The sequence below is a fragment of the Pararge aegeria genome, chromosome 20, assembly GCF_905163445.1.
Source record: "Pararge aegeria chromosome 20, ilParAegt1.1, whole genome shotgun sequence".
Taxonomy (NCBI): Eukaryota; Metazoa; Arthropoda; class Insecta; order Lepidoptera; family Nymphalidae; genus Pararge; species Pararge aegeria.
In genome coordinates, this window is record NC_053199.1 from 11,138,195 (window position 1) to 11,156,061 (window position 17,867).

The following is a 17,867-nucleotide window of genomic DNA, read 5'->3' on the forward strand; positions in this document are numbered from 1 at the left end:
CTACAATATGAGGTTAGACGTACGCACTTGTTAATGTAGTCAATTGTTATTTCGTGTCATTAACAATTCCTTAACGATGAGGATCGTTTACTAGCTAAAAACATATAAACTGAAATTTTCAACAATTAAGAACCATTAAACGGTTATTAAACATTGTTGTATCGTAACAAAGTGAGTGAATAAGAAAATAATAACACTTACACAATAATAACACGTTACAATTTAACTGTTATATATAAATGACACTATTAAGTAGAACTCTAGTTTCTTTTGAACTGGCGATGTTATTACTGAAAAAGGTTATACAAAACTATTGGCTTAATGGATAAGGTGATTCATCATAATAAATTGATAATGAGAATATAAGATTCACATTACTATACTTAAGATATATAATTTTTTTTTTGAAAATGCATGTATAAATTTTGTAATAAATTAAAAAAATCAACAATTTTACAAAATGTATTTATAAGTACGCTGGTAGCACTGTTTCACTCTCTTGCCACAGATTATATCATATAAAATATATCCCCTGTAAGAGATTGCTTGCAGCAATAAGGCCGCCTTCGCATGCCTACATTTTTAATTAATTTATTATTCTTAAATTCTTTTTTATGTTATTAATGACTTGTAAAGATTAGATAAACTTAAGTATACTTCCAAAACTACCTTAGAAATCTTGTTTTGGAGGGATATATTTAATCTACCTCACAAAATAAATATAGAACTATCTATACTAATATTATAAATGCAAAAGTGTACCTGTGCACTTGATTGATCACGATGAAATTTGGCACACATGTAACTTGCATCCTGGAGATTTGACATAGGATAATATTTATCGCATTTATGCCGGAAACCTGCAGGTAAAAGTTACCCGCGGGATTTAAAAACAATAGCATTGGTTACTTATGCATAGCTTTACCGTTGTTCTTAACTTTGTGAAACTTTGGATATAATTAGTTTGAATCCTGGAGACCGCCAGGGTACAGGGTGCAGACCAAGTGTCGGGCAACAGCTAGTTAATTATAAATTACAAAGTGTTTAATTCTATCTGTCTATTAATGATCGATCTTTTAACCTATAAAATTGAACTTAAATATAACCCGCTATGGTATAATTATAGCCAAACGAACATCAAACAGCAATGTAGTGCGCCGGTAATGGGTTGATATGATCAACCCATTACCGGCGCACTACATTGCACGGGTCTCCTCCCACAATTAGAAGGGGTTAAGGCCGTAGTCCACTACGCTGGCCCAGTGCGGATTGTGTAACGAATCTACCCTAATCGCTAAATAAACAATATTTTTAAAGAACGTAACATCGAGAGAACATCGGACCTCATAATTTTATTTAAGAACCTAATCTGATCAGCTCAAGTTTGGAGACGTACTAAAATATGGCATTATAAAATAAATACATTTTAACAGATGCTCAGCACTCCGGAGCCGGAGTGCTAGGTATTGTGTCCACCGTTGCGATGCGTGAGTTGGGGCTCGCAACTACAATTATTTCAATAAGAGATAATGGTACCATATAGACTTCTTGCTGTACTAAGAGGAAGGAACGATACATAGTGAATCCGCTATGCCGTTTAACGGAGATTAAGGAGATGAAGTAGAATATGCTAAGATGAGGTGAAGGAGACATAATGTTGATAATGGGATCTAGTGGTTATCTAGATCCTATTTCTATGCAATTTAAGGAAATCTGGTCTTGTGAACTCGTTGCTTCTGACGCTCTAAAAGTCTTGAGTTATTATGGGACAACAAGGTTTGGGCCTTAGCCTCTGAATGGTCATGTGCCAGTATTATTTAAGAAATTATGAAACCTTACGGAGAGATCTTCAATATGTGGGTCCTAGTTGGTTTAGTTACAATTGGTGGACGCCACACACCTTTGAGAACATTATTTATAACTTTCAGGCATGCAGGTTTTCTCACGATGTTTTCCTTCACCGTTCAAGCAAGTGATATTTTAATTACTTAAAACGCACATAACTTAGAAATGTTATGTGGGATTCAAGAGGAATTCAGAGGTATGCTGGGATTCAAACTCGGCCGCATGAAAGTGAAGTGGAACTCCTATCCACTGAGCACCGGATCGAGCCTCACATTATGTTCGAGCCAAACGAAAATAATGTGAAAAATAGCATCTTGTTATTAAGCTCTCACTTTATCATAAACCGCAAAGCAAGTAGTTTCATTCCTATAAATATAGTAGTAGAACCTAAGGATATCTTGCAAATGTTATTACTTTTGCCTCAGTTGCTTATAACGTGAGTGCATTATAGTCAACAGAAGACTTTACCATCTTCACAAGACTCTATTACAGGATGTATAAATTTCCATTTCAAAGAGTACGCTCAACTCGAGACACGGTTGTGCTAACCCAACGATGGCGTATAGTTAATCATACTAGAGTATGAGACATCATTTTTCAACTTGAAGATTTACTTAAAATTACCATGGACGAACCTGTAAAAGTAAAGTGAAGTAGTAGCAGAGCTTTTTGCGCCAGTGCTCATCTTGGGCAGTACTACCACTACGCTTATTTCGACGGCCGATTGGCAGGGAGCAGCGAACCTGCTTTTTAAGTCCAAGGCTGTGGGTTCGATTCCCACAACTGGAGAATGTTTGTGTGACGAAGATGAATGTTTTTCAGTGTCTGCTATCTGTATATTATAAGTATTTATGTATATTATACATTAAAATATTCATCAGTTGTCTTAGTAACCATAACACAAGCTAGGCTTACTTTGGGGCTAGATGGCGATGTGTGTGCTTGAAATATTTCTGTTATTCTGTAATTGTCACTAAGAACTGAATGAGAAGACATCTTAATTATCACGTTTTTTTTTTTACTACGATAATTCACACATCGCCATCAATATCACATCGCATGTAGCGCCAAAGTAAGCGTTGCTTGTGTTATGGGTACTTAAATGATTATGAATATTTTTATGAATAATAGATATAAATACTTATAATTAAAAGAAATATCAATGTTACTATATAAATATAAATATTTTGTCAGTTTATAATAGCATACATATATATCATAAATATTGGTATATATAAATTTATATCGGTATTTTTGTAGTTACTATTTAAATAAAGTATGTATGTTCTTGTATGTTTCTTTTATTTTTTGTGACATGCTTTGTGCACCATCCACTTTCCACTTTTTTTATCGGCTTTGCTAGCTCAGGTTGCCTTTAAAAGGTCACTTTTAGTGATAAGGGCGCCTTTGCACCCTAGTAGTACCGTTATAGTTGTATTAATTTTTTTAAGATTTAAGTTTAGTTCTAATCGTAAAGCCTCCCACAGTTCCCTCTTACAGTTATGCAATTAGTTTCATCATCATTACAGTCAGCTGACTGATACCTCGTAGTCTTAACTCTATCATAAGAGAGAGAGAGAGAGAGAGAGATACAGATATATAGAGTGATAGAGAGAGACAGAAAGGGACAGAAAGCAAGAGAGAGTTTAGACATGCTTCTCCATTTTGAGTTAGTGGTTTTGTACGATTACCATATACACACTTTTGTAACTTTGTCAGTATGCAGACATACCAGGGCGACGATTAGAGATTTAATCGAACAATCATGCCTTTTATTAAACGCAAGTAGATAAAAAGAAAACATTAGTAGTAAAACTTGTCAAAGAGGATATCCATAATCTCATAACTAAATTTAATCTTAAAAATTTCAACGTAATCAGCAATGTCCATTCCAAGAGCAATAAAGGCGTTTCAGAAAAATCGCCTCCTACGCCCGGGACGAAAATTGAAGTATTATATCACGTCGACGCGATTTCTTCTATTTATTTGATGAAAAGACGAGGGCTGTCTGCATTGACAAATTTATTATTTTTTACTGGTTCCTAAAAAAATGAGTTCAGAAATCGAGCCTTTTAAAGTTTTTTTTTATGTTGCCGTTGATTAAAGCAGTATTAATTAACTTCTGTATATTATTATATTATTAGCCTGTCTTGCGTACATTACAAGTATTTATGTGTATAATTCACACATGTTCATCAACTATCTTAGCATCCATAACACTTGCTAAGCTTACTTTGGGGCTAGGTGGCGTTGTGTGAATTGTCGTAATATATTTATTTAATGCTTCTTAATTTATTGAATAGAGAGAGCAATGGTGATAAACACGTACGTAATCTAGTATAAACGTAGGTGCCTGAATTACGTTCTAAAATCTGCAATGCAGGAAAGATTTCGAGAATCTCAGGTGGCTTACCTTTCCTTCTGAGTAATGACACCTATAAAGAAAAGTGTCTGAATCCGTCCATAGAATTCATCATAGCAGCTTTATTTGTACGTCTTATTTTCAATTTTTTGTTCGTATTAGTTTTCATGAAATTTTGGATTGCGATGATCAAAGAATTTAATTTGCAGATTTCAGCAATAAAAAATGGGCTTGTTCATAGTATTATTTTATTACATATTACACTTATAATATGTAATTTAAACGTTATATAAAGTTTGTTCGATGTTCTGTGAATCCTAAGATTAAACAAGTATCAAGTGCACCCCATTAATAAAAGGGTCAGCGTTAAAACGTTAATAAAGCTGTATTACGGCTATTATGGTTTTATGTAGATTTTAGAATGCCCCAGAACCATCATGAAACTCTAATAGAGTTTTAATTCTTATTGCTAACTCTTTGTACTGACTGAGCTTTTATTTTTTTATTTTATTTAAACATCTTTATTGCGTAGTATAGGATACATTAAAAAAAATAGAGGCAAAAGGCGATACATAAAAAAAATTAGAGGCAAAAGGCGACCTTATTACTAAAAGCGATCTCTTTCAGGTAACCTAAACGATATAAATATACGTGAGAGACGGGAAATCGCAATTACAATAAAACAATACATAAATTTACACACTAAAGTATTTACTACTAATAAATAATATAATAATTATCAAGTATTCATTTAATTATTATAAATACATTAAATCACCGAGAAAAAAAAACATTAAAAATGTAGTATTTCCTCGAGCGACGAAACACTGATATTTTTGCGACAAATGTATTAAAATTCCCATTGAAACTACCAACGGGCGAAGACGTTTCCCGCAAAGCTTATGAAGAGTTATGCCTCATATTTTATAAGGAAGGCGAGGATCCGCATCCATATGTTCGTTCGGACGATTAAATCCGTACCATTATTCCTATTTGCCTCATCCCTGCACATCTGCATTCTTCCGATAATGTTCTCAAATGGATTATAATATGGATAGAAAATCTTATTTATGCAACCAACGTGCTATATTTAAGAGTCTTCGTATTCCTTCCCTCGTTCTGCAATGAAGTTTAAAATATTTTATCCTCGACCATAGGAAGGTTTGTTAGTAGCAAATATATAGATGAAATCTAAATCCTTTATCAGGAGAGGAAGTTATGGGCATAAAATTGTTCTCATTCATAAAGTGTACCTACTTATTATCTAGGGTATGATATATTGGACCACTCGCTAAATAAGACCACACTTATTTCTCGAAAAAGACTTTATCAATTTTTTCAATATTATTCATCGATTCTTCCTCATAAGCTTAGGCAGTTTGGGCATACAACTGTTCACATTCATAAAGTGTACCCACGTACCTATTATCTACGTATCATGAATATGTAAGCGAAAATGAACACTTCAGTAGTGTTAAATTTAGTAGAATTTATATTGTGGGGTCTTAATTGCGCGCGAATCCGACTAGCACGTGGCTGATTTTTATTTGCAAATTGGTTGAACGCTGATATCGCCTTTCACCTTTCACGTAAACTTTCGCAGAACAAAATTATTACTCAAGTTGATATCGCAGTCAAGCATACTTCTTCTAGATTAAAAATAAACTTAATAAAATATTAGCCCGTCTGTTACGTCGGTTACTATGTTTTATATATAAAAACAGGATTTGTGGCAATCGCTTACATTACTGATGCACCCACCACGGTACCGGCGACACTTTTCCGTAGCGTGAGTTTATTTTCAGTAAGAAAGAAAAGAAAATGCATTTTCTTTTTCTTTTGTTAAAAATACTACAATGCGCTTAATTTATCTCGTAGCGCAACTGTTTAACCACGACAATATTTTTCTAGAATACAAGCCACTTCTCATTAGGCTTCCAGTTTCTAGATTTTTCTTTAAGTTTTTTTATGTAACGTATTCACATTAGTGTTACACTATACAATGAGCGGTGATAGCCTCGAGGTCTTCACCACTAAGCTCTATCATCATCATCACGTCAACGATTGGACGTCTAATGCAGAGCATAGGTCTTTTATAGGGAGTTCCCAATACCACGGTCTTTCGCCATTTAGGTCCAGCGGCTTCGTGGTATTAGTTTGATGTCATCTGTCCACCTCGTCGGGGGTCTACTAACCCTGGGTTTGCCGGTGCGAGATCGCTTCGGTCTCCGTTTTTAGAAGCCTGTTTGTCAGTGCCAGAGTTAGAAATCTCAATGCCTGAGATTTTCACCTAATGTTTTCAAAGGCTTGTCAAACCTACCAATCCACACATGGCCAGCGTAATGGACTTCGGCCTCGGAGGCTATTGTAAGCCGATATTGATGATAATAATGATGATTAAAATGATGATACAATGATGTACCACATTTTAAAATGATGATACAATGAAATTGTAAATGAGCAAATTGTCTGTTTTTTGAGTTTTGAATAGCAACGCATTCAAGCTGAGTATTTATTTTAATGTGTTTTTTTTTGCATTAGATCTGGTCAACGCAATGCGAACGTCGTCTGGGTTTCAACAGTTGTGCTGAATGTCTAAATCATATCACGCTTCTTATAGATTCGATCTTTTTAAACGCTTTTCTCTATACGTACCGAAATTCTTTTTTTTTTGCCGTTTCATCGTATTCAAGACTAAGCCAGTACCCATATCCACAAGTTTGATATTGAATGCTTTAGAGCCTATACTTTGGATGTTGCTGGCATTAAAATACCTATTAGTTACAAGGCAAGACTATTAATATCGGTCCTTCTGTGCTAAAGTGGCGTAACGTACAATTTGAATTAATTGTTTGTTGTTTTTGTGGACGTTTTTACTTCTACAATGAGGGTAAATCGACGCTATGTCCATAGTATTATTATAATATTATAACGGATTTAAGTTGAAAGTATTATGTTAATCAACTGACTGATTCATGATATTCGTGGATAACAGACTGATGTATGTTTACTATATAGGTATCCATCTTTAAATTCTATAGTTAATTCGTTGTGACGCACTCGCATTCGAGGATTCGTTTTCGAGTATAGTAATACATGAACATGAGTGTAAAATGGGTCTTATTACTTTTGTTTTTAAGCTTTAATATGGCTACAACACGTCACGTAGGGCTTAATGCTGAAAGTTGTTAAAATAAAATCTTAATTACAGGATTTGCAATTCTAAATCGGGTTGCATTAGGCCGATTTTACTTTGTAATTCGGTACAGAGTTCGATATTCGAAAACGACTCCTCGATCGCGAGCGAGCAAATCTATTACAAGCTTCTTTAAGTACGTTTTGTAAATTGGTTTTTGATTTATACTCTATCGTGACCTTAGTTTTTAGTACTTAATTAAGCTAAATTCATAGATATTGTTTTGTATCTTTTGCAATATAAATCTAACCTTGAGGTGCTTTAATGGTACGAACCTACACTGAACCTTTCAAGTGATATATTATAATATACATGATATAACAATATTCGTTTACCACTTATCACCAACTTTTGTTAGCGAATACAAATATTTTTATCTTTCAATGAAAAAATAAATCCAGCATACTCTGGGTTTTAACTAAAAATTATGATTTGGGGTTAGGCCCCTTTAGCGCTGCCGGTCTTATTTGATTATTATCAGAGTGAAGCCACAAAATTGATACACTGATGTTCCCTCTGAAGCCAGCTCGAACAAAGTTAAATTAGTTAGCCGTTAGTTCAACAGTTCTAGCCAAACTATTAAATGTCTGATCATTATTGCAGATATCATATGTTTTAACTGGGATAATTTGAATTTTTGTTTATATTAAAATTAATTAAAAATTAACAACTGTTGTTAAGAACTGATCAACAATATAAATCTATTCATCCTCGTCACCTAATATCCCACCCACAGGTTCCACCGATGTGCTGTGCCCAGACCACCTTTCTCGTAATAAAGAGAAGAAGAAGAAGAAGAAAAACTTTATTGCACGTATAACATACAGGAAAAGGAACAATAAGGAGTATACAGTACACAATGTAGACATGCAAAGGCGGCCTTATTGCTGCAAGCAATCTCTTACAGGCAATATTTGTAGATAGGACTTACAGCAAGAGAACGGGATAGTGCCAAGAGTGTTGATAGATATACATAAATACCAAAATGTTAAGATACAAATACCTATATAATTTAAATAAATATATGTTATATATAAATATAAAATATGCATAATATATATAAATATATAACTAACTAAAATCTACTTATATATATAACATAATATATATAAGTAGATTTTAACACACAGTTTAAAAAAAATAATATAAAGAATCTACTTCAAATTCCTTCACTCAAAGAGAGGTAGTAGTCCTTCAGACGACTCTTAAATATCGGAAGGGAACTACTTCAACAGATTATACAGGAAAGAGAATTATACATATATAATAAGTTCCTGACGCCTATCTGTTAGTCATGTAAAACAATAATAGGCAGTTCACATAACAGTGTCAAAGCGCGGTACGGAAAATATCTCATATATTACATTAATGCCGATAGCAGGCCGGTAATAGGTTAATATGATGATGATATTGAATAGGGTGGTTCAAAAGTTAATTTCTAGATTAACAATAATAATAATAATAGACTTTATATTTTTATTTACAAAATATCTTAAGTCTGAACAATTTAGTAAAAGGTTTTCTTATTTTATAGGATGGGGCATCTTCGCTGAGAAAATTGAATGACCTTAACATCAATATTCGCAGAGTATCACAATATTACACTCTATCAATATCATACCTTGTATAATGGTTTGTCATCTTTCATACATTGTTACATAAATTATGTAGTTCTATCCAGTTAGTGTAAGTGACCGTGCCGTATTAACATGATGTAAAATATATAAATATATGAAATCTTAATCAATTATTTTACTGCAAGCTTCTGAAATATTAATAGGCAATTACAAGAATGTTGAAGCTAAACATACACGAAGTAAAAGGATCTTGATGGTTTCCCTATTGTCTGGTTTGAAGCTTGTCAGTTTTATTTTTCATAGTTTTTTCCTCTCATCTTTAACTAATTTAAATATTAATTCAGTGTATTAAGAAACATCATACAGCAAGCAACAGGATACTTAAGGGATAATCATAATTTTAGTTTTAACCATAACCTCAAGCGAAAAATGCAATTAATATTGAGATACCTTTTTTGACTGCCCTGCAAAACTGGTTTATATCACTTACACTTTAGATCAAATAGATGAAAGGGACTTGTTGTGTATATACACATAAATACTAATTGTGATTGGTCAGTTTATCAAGCGTCGCGTAGATAAACGTGCGTGCGTATTCGTACAGTAGGTAGTCATTGTTTTAATTGATATAATCATTGTTTTCTTCCGATGTTAAACTATAAGAAAAGCCATCGTAGGTACACTAAACTGTGCATGAACGATTATATTTTTATAGGGAAATAATAATTACAAACTAAAATTAATATTTACAATAAATATAAGCAGTTTAACAGTTCACTTATGAGCATGGTACCAAAATCGTGCAATTTTTGGTGCACGATGTTAATAATTTTTTTCGTGTCCGAAGACCATGGAACCAAGGCCTCAAATGCAAGCGCCGCAAAAACCTAGTCATGATTATATTACTTTACTTCTTTGTTGTAGTTCATATTCAAACACAAAAGCAACATACGACACTTCCAAATATTATGAATACAACGTTACGTCACACGCAGTGCATGAAGAAAGCGAGCGCCAACTCAACTCAAGCAATTTATTTAGCTCCGCGCAAAATCTGCTAAACTTTAATAATGTTTGTTGTACTTATTGCGAACTAGTTATCATAGAAATGGAGCTGTCAATCACAGGAACTTAATCTGGTTGTTTGTGAGGCGAACGAAGTAAATTATTGTGCTGTGGATTATCGGTTATTATTATGCTTGACAAGGGTTGATCGATAGAGATAAACAATAGAGTAACCCCTTGGGCCATAACAACTAGTTGACAGTTACATAGAAATGAAGGTAGGTGGAAAACTTTTTTTCGTGTAAATATTTTCGTGAAAGTAATGACAAATCAGAAAGTTTGTCATACTTGACTTGCTTCTTTCTTTAGAGACGCTATGTGAACTTTAGTAGTTTGCCATAGAATAACTTAGGCCCTTCGCAAGACTACGCAAAAATTCCTGAAGAATTTAGTGACTAAGCAATACAAATTCGGGTTCGTACACAGGTACGTACATCGTCAATTCATTAGTCGCCACCACTATACGCTTGCTTACTACAACCTGATTGCCAAGATGGTCGGTACAAAAGTTGTTGCGATTTGCAAGTTTCGGAAAAATTATGTTCTATTTGTTTCTGAGATGGAGAAATATTCTTCTTAGTACATTTATGTGTTGAAAGAATATTCAAAAAAGGAATTTAAGCAAATATATTAGGTAACAGTAGGAAAGGGTATTAGTTAATCGGCTTGGATTTTTTAAAATGTTTAAAATTGTATCTAATGTAGCACTATCTGGCAGGTGCTATTTTTTACTATGAATGGTTTAATAAAATTTTTTTTGGTTTAATGAAATTACGATTTCTTTGCTTTCGATAAAGACGTCTTTCGAAGATAAGTCGATTATTGGCCATGATGTTTACACTCTTTCAAATATACAATATTAAATGATGATTTGAACGTCTTCCAATGGACGTCAATTTATATATCTATTTAAATAAATAAAAGTGAATGTAGGTACGCCCATAACTTCCCAACGACTGCACCAAATTTGATTTTTTATGTTTTCTTTGTGTTGGTTACGGAAACATCACAAAAATGAAAAGAGCTGGACTCCACTTTTAACTGTCCGATATTCTGTTTGTCCATCCGTCCGACCTTCCGGCCGTCCATCCGTCCGTCTGTCTATCTTTCTGTGACGTTATGCCAGGTATATTAAAATTTAAATATTTGATCATCAAAATTGGAAAAACATATTAGAATGAAGTATGTTTATATGTTCATTAATAATCCAAGCGATGGCAATGTAAAGATGTTTTATAGTCTCATCACAAGCAATGAAGATAAAAGTTCAAAGAACATTGAAACTGCTTGCTGACTTCTAAAGCTATAAACTGATTAAACTAGTTAAAACCGCTTTATTACCTAATGGAGTCACAGCTTGAGTTCTTAACTTGATTAAATTGGCTATGAATAATTATTTTTGTACGGTTTCATTTTTGAGACATATTTGATACATATACATTAAGTGTGATGGGTGACTATTAAAGTACCATTTTTCCGGGTCGTGAGAATCTTTGAAAAATAAAGTCTTCATCATGACAGCCCATTACTGGCCCACTACAGGGCACGGGTCTCCTCCTACGATGGGAAGGGTTTAGGTCGTAGTCCACCAAGCTGTCCCAATGCGGATTGGTAGACTCCACACGCCTTTGAGAACATTATGGAGAATTCTCAGGCATGCAGGTTACGACACGATGAAGCTTTTAATTGCTTAAAACGGAAAAAAGTTAAACCATCTAGCTCGGCCCCCCCCGAAAGAGAATGACCTAAATTTAAATTGTCTGTTTTGTTATAAGTACATATTTGTCTAATACATCGATATTATTTACGTACATTAGAATTTAGGAGGAATTTAGGAGCTATGAAGTGTCACGAGGTATGTGTATCGTAAATTCTATTATATTCGACGAAGTAATTTGTTTATGACAATACAAATGTTGATTTATGTATCACAGAACAGAGGCTGTATTTGAGCAAACGCAGTTGGTCTAAAATAGCAAAAATAAAACCGTATTAACATTACTTAAACGATAAAGCTTATTAAGTACTAAAAGATTGAACTAAATTAGTACAAGCCAAAAACTTGAGTAATAAAGCCCAATCTTTACGAGCTTAATCAGATACGATTTTGGAAGTCAACAAGCGTTTTCAATGTACTTTATAAGTTTTTATTGCCAGTGGTGAATAAAGCACTTGGTATCAATGAGGAACCCATTTAATTATGTAAAAATATGATTATCAAATGGCAACTTTTTATCTAAAGGTTCCCAAATAAAACTCCGGTATATATTGCTTTTGCTCGCGATTTCGTCCGCATTTATTTCATTATCATCAACAACCTAATTTTTTTTTGGATTGTGTGTATCTGATTAACCCTAATGATTTTAACAGAGCAATGCGGGCTTGTTGGCGTGCCCAAAAATGAGACCCTGCCAGAAAGAGTTTAAGCCCGAGAGCTCGAAGAAGCGAAGGGGTCGTCGGCCTGAGGGCGCCTGATGTGAGGCCGAACCTTGGCTCAGGCGACGATTGGTGTCGTCATTATCCTCAGCGTCACAGATCCCGCAATGTGCATTTTGCCATAATATAAAACTTAAGCTACCGGGGTCTGGATACATGTCCCACTGCTAGACACTGACTTTCTCATAGGAGAGAGGCTTCATAGTGAATTAGGCATTGCCCGCGCATTTTTAACGAGTTTTATCACACTTTACGGGACCATAACTGAAATGCAGTGGTGAACCAGGACATAAGTAAACAACAAAAAAATAAGAATACAAAACGATAGACACACTCACACATAATTTTTGTATGTTTAATGCGGCTAAATCAGACTCTGTGTTTGTTTATTTCTAATTCTGTGTACTTTTGCATATCGTACAATTAAAGAGTATTGTTAGTTTATTAATGCTTCTATTCTTATTGATTTTAATTATTTGTTTTTAATACTGAACCGTGTCATACAATAAAAACAAAACTATTAAAAAATTATAAAAAATAGCATCCACTTTCGCTTTTGAATGCCAAAGCAACAGGCGATTAGATCTCCAGAGTGAGGAACCTCCTCACAATACGTGCCGTTCTAAGGTCTGCTGCCTCCTGTATCCGATCCTTGATCCAACAAACAAGCAGAATCTTCTTAAGATGTTGGTCGAAGCTTTTCGCGAGAAGACCATTGACTGAAACGACTATCGTAAAGACAGTTAACTTAATACTCCACATGGCAGTAATCTCGTGAGCAAGCTCCAAGTATTTAGATACTGTTCGGCTTCACCAGATTAATAATTATTATGTTGCCCAGAGCACACTTTCTGGCAAACTGGAAATGAACAAGCACACAAAAAATCCCCTAAGAAATTCGTTACGCTTAAGCTGAAATTGCGCAAGCGCTGATATTGCGCCCATTGTCTTCAGACCACCGACGCTGGGAATTTTGGAATCGGGTTACAACAATTTTCAGTCTCTACCTTATATTTATATTAGGCACTTTAAAGCACTTTACGCTTTAAAGAAATATTATACTTTAAATTAAAGTATAATATTTCTTTTTTAAAATGCCCAAATACGCTTGCTAAATTAGGCTACCTTATTAATATATGGCTTTAACTTATGTACTTTCTTATGCCGTACAATAAAAGTGTTATCATTTCTTATTATGCTACTTAAACTACTTTCTGGATACGCTTGACTGGTTCATGTTACCTTATACATTGACCTTGACCTTTACGGAAGCTAAAGATGGTGAATTTCCCTTGCTCCCGATTTTAACCAGTAATAAACTTTTATCTCCAGTCTGCGGACGTTACTGTGTAATGAAGACAGATATAAAAGAATACATCTGCGTAACTATTCCACTGCGTTACTGTCTTATGGTACAAGGGATTTGGATATGGTTGCTACGTTCAGAAAAATTGCTTCTGTAGCGGCAATATGAAAATGTATGAAGCAAAAGATGTCATATTCTTGCGAATTTTCATATATTATGACTCTCCTGACAAATGTTGTTAGGGGAATCATAATATTAACACCTTTTCAACCTTTATACACCCATTATACATAAAGCACAAGTTGACACATTTTTGCACATTTTCATATATACATGTCTATAAATGGTATACATATACATATTAAATGTGTTACATTCACATGTAAAATACTTATATATTTTTTAATTTATGTTTTTAACTTCCTCAAGTTTTTGGCCACACCCTCACTCGTTTTTTCGCTCGTCCGAAGGTTGGTTGGTAGAAAATGCTTTAGCATTAAGACCGCCTTTTGTAAGCCGTTTTTTGGTTGCACAATAAAGTGAATGAATAAAAATAAATAAATACATTCAGATTATGACACTCCTTACATAGTTGTTAGGAGAGTCATTAAATATAGCTGTTCGTCTAACTAGCTTTTCCTAAAATGTTGTGCAAATGTTGTTATTTGTAAGTTTGAGCTGCTTTTCACGTCGCAGTATAATTGAACTGCGACAAAGTTGATGCATAGATATATTTAGAAAAATGGAAAGTAGCAATACGTACTCCATACGTTCGTACGAGAATTAAACATCACGGAAAACAACTAACAATTTAATGCCAGGTCCGAGAATCGAATACAGGACACTGTTAAATTGAATATTCTAAACACAAGACCAACAAGGCAATCGCTGAACAAGCAGCTATCTACTTCATGATCTCTTTTCGTCCGTTACCACAAACATAGATTTTATAATATTCCACCTTTTTTCTACATGCCATTTACGTTCTACTGTCGGACGAAGACCTACTTACTCATAATAAAGAGGGGTGTGCACACAGGTACGTAATTGAAATTGAATACGACGTTATAAAACCAATAGGAATAAGCGGTAATATAATACACCATATTACCATACCCTTGTATTATTTGCGATTTCATATTACGAGTGCTTATATAAATGCGAGATACTCTACACTTGAACTAAATAAAAGTTTTCCCTGGAACTCTTACAGCTAGTCCGCACTGCGAAAACGACCGCGCGATTTTATTCTCGCGATTTATATTTTGCATGTGGAATCGCACCTAATACGCAATGCGAAAAAAATTCGTGATTTTTGTCTCTGGATGTTGCATTTCCAAATGAACCAACAGAAATCGCGACAACTTTACACTGAATTGAATACAAGCATTTGTATCAGACTACAGACTTAGAGCGCAGGGCTTCGACTTCAGTTTCAGGGGGGTCGAGTCCGAATCCCAGCATGCAACTCTAACTTTTTTGAGTTATGTGCGTTTTAAGCAATTAAAATATCACTTGACTCCAACGGTGAAGGAAAACATCGTGAAACCTGCATACCTGAGAGTTTTCCATAATGGTCTCAAAGATGTGTGGAGCCCACCAATCCGCACTGGGCCAGCGTGGTGGATTCCGGCCTTAAACCCTTCTCATTACGGGAGAAGTCCCGTGTCCTGTAGTAGGCCGGTAATGGGTTGATATGATGATTATGTTGACGATGACAGATTTTTCTAATGAGCGAATTTTAAATAGCATGTGCGTGTATCTCTAAGGGATTGGAACGACCGCACGATTTTTGCTCGCGATTTGTGTCCTGCCAACAGAATTTCAATCGCTCTGCACATAAATTTCATCCCGTTTTTTGTCGGTATATATGGAGTGGCGTACAACTTCATAGTCTGTATTCATAATCCACACCGTACCGCGTAAAATTTGTATCAAAGCATAGATTTTTTCCACCGTCGGAATTTTAAATCGCAAGTGTTTGTATCTCTATACCATTGCAAGTTTACAGAATTGCAAAAAAGCAATCTAGCGGTTTTTTTGCAGCGGACTAGCTCTTATTCTACAAGTACATTTTATCCATGTAGTAGCTCAGTATCGTAACCCCAGGAGAGTAGCATCATTTGCATCATACGTAGCGTGAATAAATTGCATGTTGTTAGCTGATGTATTTATTATGCAAAAGAGAAGCAACAGCGCGAACTGAAGTCCTTACCTAAACATAAGCACTGTTATTGCCTAAGCTTCTTAGATGGTGATTCGATAATTAGATGGGAATTAGAGTCAAATTTCAAGGACCCGTAACATTTAGGCATACTTATTATTATTAAACTCTTTATTTGTATACCACAACATTAACATATTTAAAATATAACAAAAACAGAAACATATCGAAAGAAGTAGTAATACAAAAGGCGGCCTTATCGCTTAATAGCGATCTCTGCCAGGCAACCTTAGAATTAGAAAAAAAAAAGAAGAGGAGAATAGACTGCTGGTGGTACAAATATTAAAATACATACATGCGAATAACTACATGCTATTACATAAACTAGTGTACACAAAAAGATAAAAATTAAGTAATATAATTAATAAATAAAAATAAACTAATATATATAATAACAACACTTACATATTTAAATACTATAACATACAATAAATGAGTAAGTATATACATACTTTTAATAGTCGTTAACAATATAATGGGCCTTAACTGCTCTTTTAAATATCGCCAGTGATTTTGATCGTCGTTACTTACATAAGAGATAAGAAAAATATAACGTAAAGAAGACAAAGAGAGCTCCTGTATAAGTGACGTATAATTTAAACAACTCAAATTTAACAGGAGTGGAGCATAATAGAGCTCCGTAGACAAAGATTTACAAGGGAATCAAGGTAAATGGAAAAATGCGCTAATTTCTTGAAGAGCATTATGTAGACTCGAGATGATGATGCATGGGAGTCAGAGAACCAAAAATTAAAGGAATCAGCACCCTTTCTGATGCAAAACTCAGTATAATACTGGAAAGAAAGTAGTGAAAAGTAGTGGAGGCGGTTTTTAGTCCTTCCTTCATAACGTCTCCTAAGTGGAGGGTTCGAATTCGGACATACCATGCGGATCGTATCTCTGAGGATTCTCCTCCTGCAAAATAAAAGGGAAAAGCCACTCAATACAAAGCGATATAAGAGGATATTTTTGTAGATGAATTTAACGGTCAGACTATAAGAATAGCGGAGGAAAATAACACGCTTTGTGCAGTTAACATTCAATTAAAGCTCAGATGCATGCGATACCAATAGGAGCAGCCTAGACCTCATCATTGCTTTCTAACGGGCATGATTGTCGCTAAGCCCAGCGCTTAATAAAAAAAAAAGAAAAAATGCATCGCTTTCTCCTGTGACAGGGAATTTGTACCTTTGTGACAATAGTGATAAAGTGATAAGTCAGGTAAGTTAGTGAAGCTAAAGTGGCAGTGGTTGGGGCACATAGCTCGGAGAACCAATTGACTTTAGGTTCTAAAGATAAATATAAATAAATAAATAATTATATTACGACAATACACACATCGCCATCTAGCCTCAAAGTAAGCGTAGCTTGTGTTATGGGTACTAATATAGCTGTTGAATATTTTTATGAATATAATACATATAAATACTTATTATATACAGATAAACACCCAGATTCTGAAAAACAATCATGTTCATAACACAAACATTTTCCAGTTGTGGGAATCGAACACACGGCCTAGGACTCAGAAAACGGGGTAGCTGCCCACTACGCCAGTCGGCCGTCAAGATGGTCGCAGCCCACAAGGTAGACGGGTTCATGTCGCAGGGAGCCGCTGGAACCAAGCGGCACAAGACCGTGGTTGGAACTCTCTACAATACCTAGGTACTCGTATGTCCAGCAATGGACGTCCATAGGTTGACACGATGATGACGATGATGATGAATGCATTATTTAAACAGTGAGTTGGTAGAATAACAATGAACTCTACATCCAGTTGTTTATAAGAGAGGCAGTTAAACCAATCAGAAAAAACAACAAAAAGGGCGGGTTAATAGATCAAGCCTGTGACAACT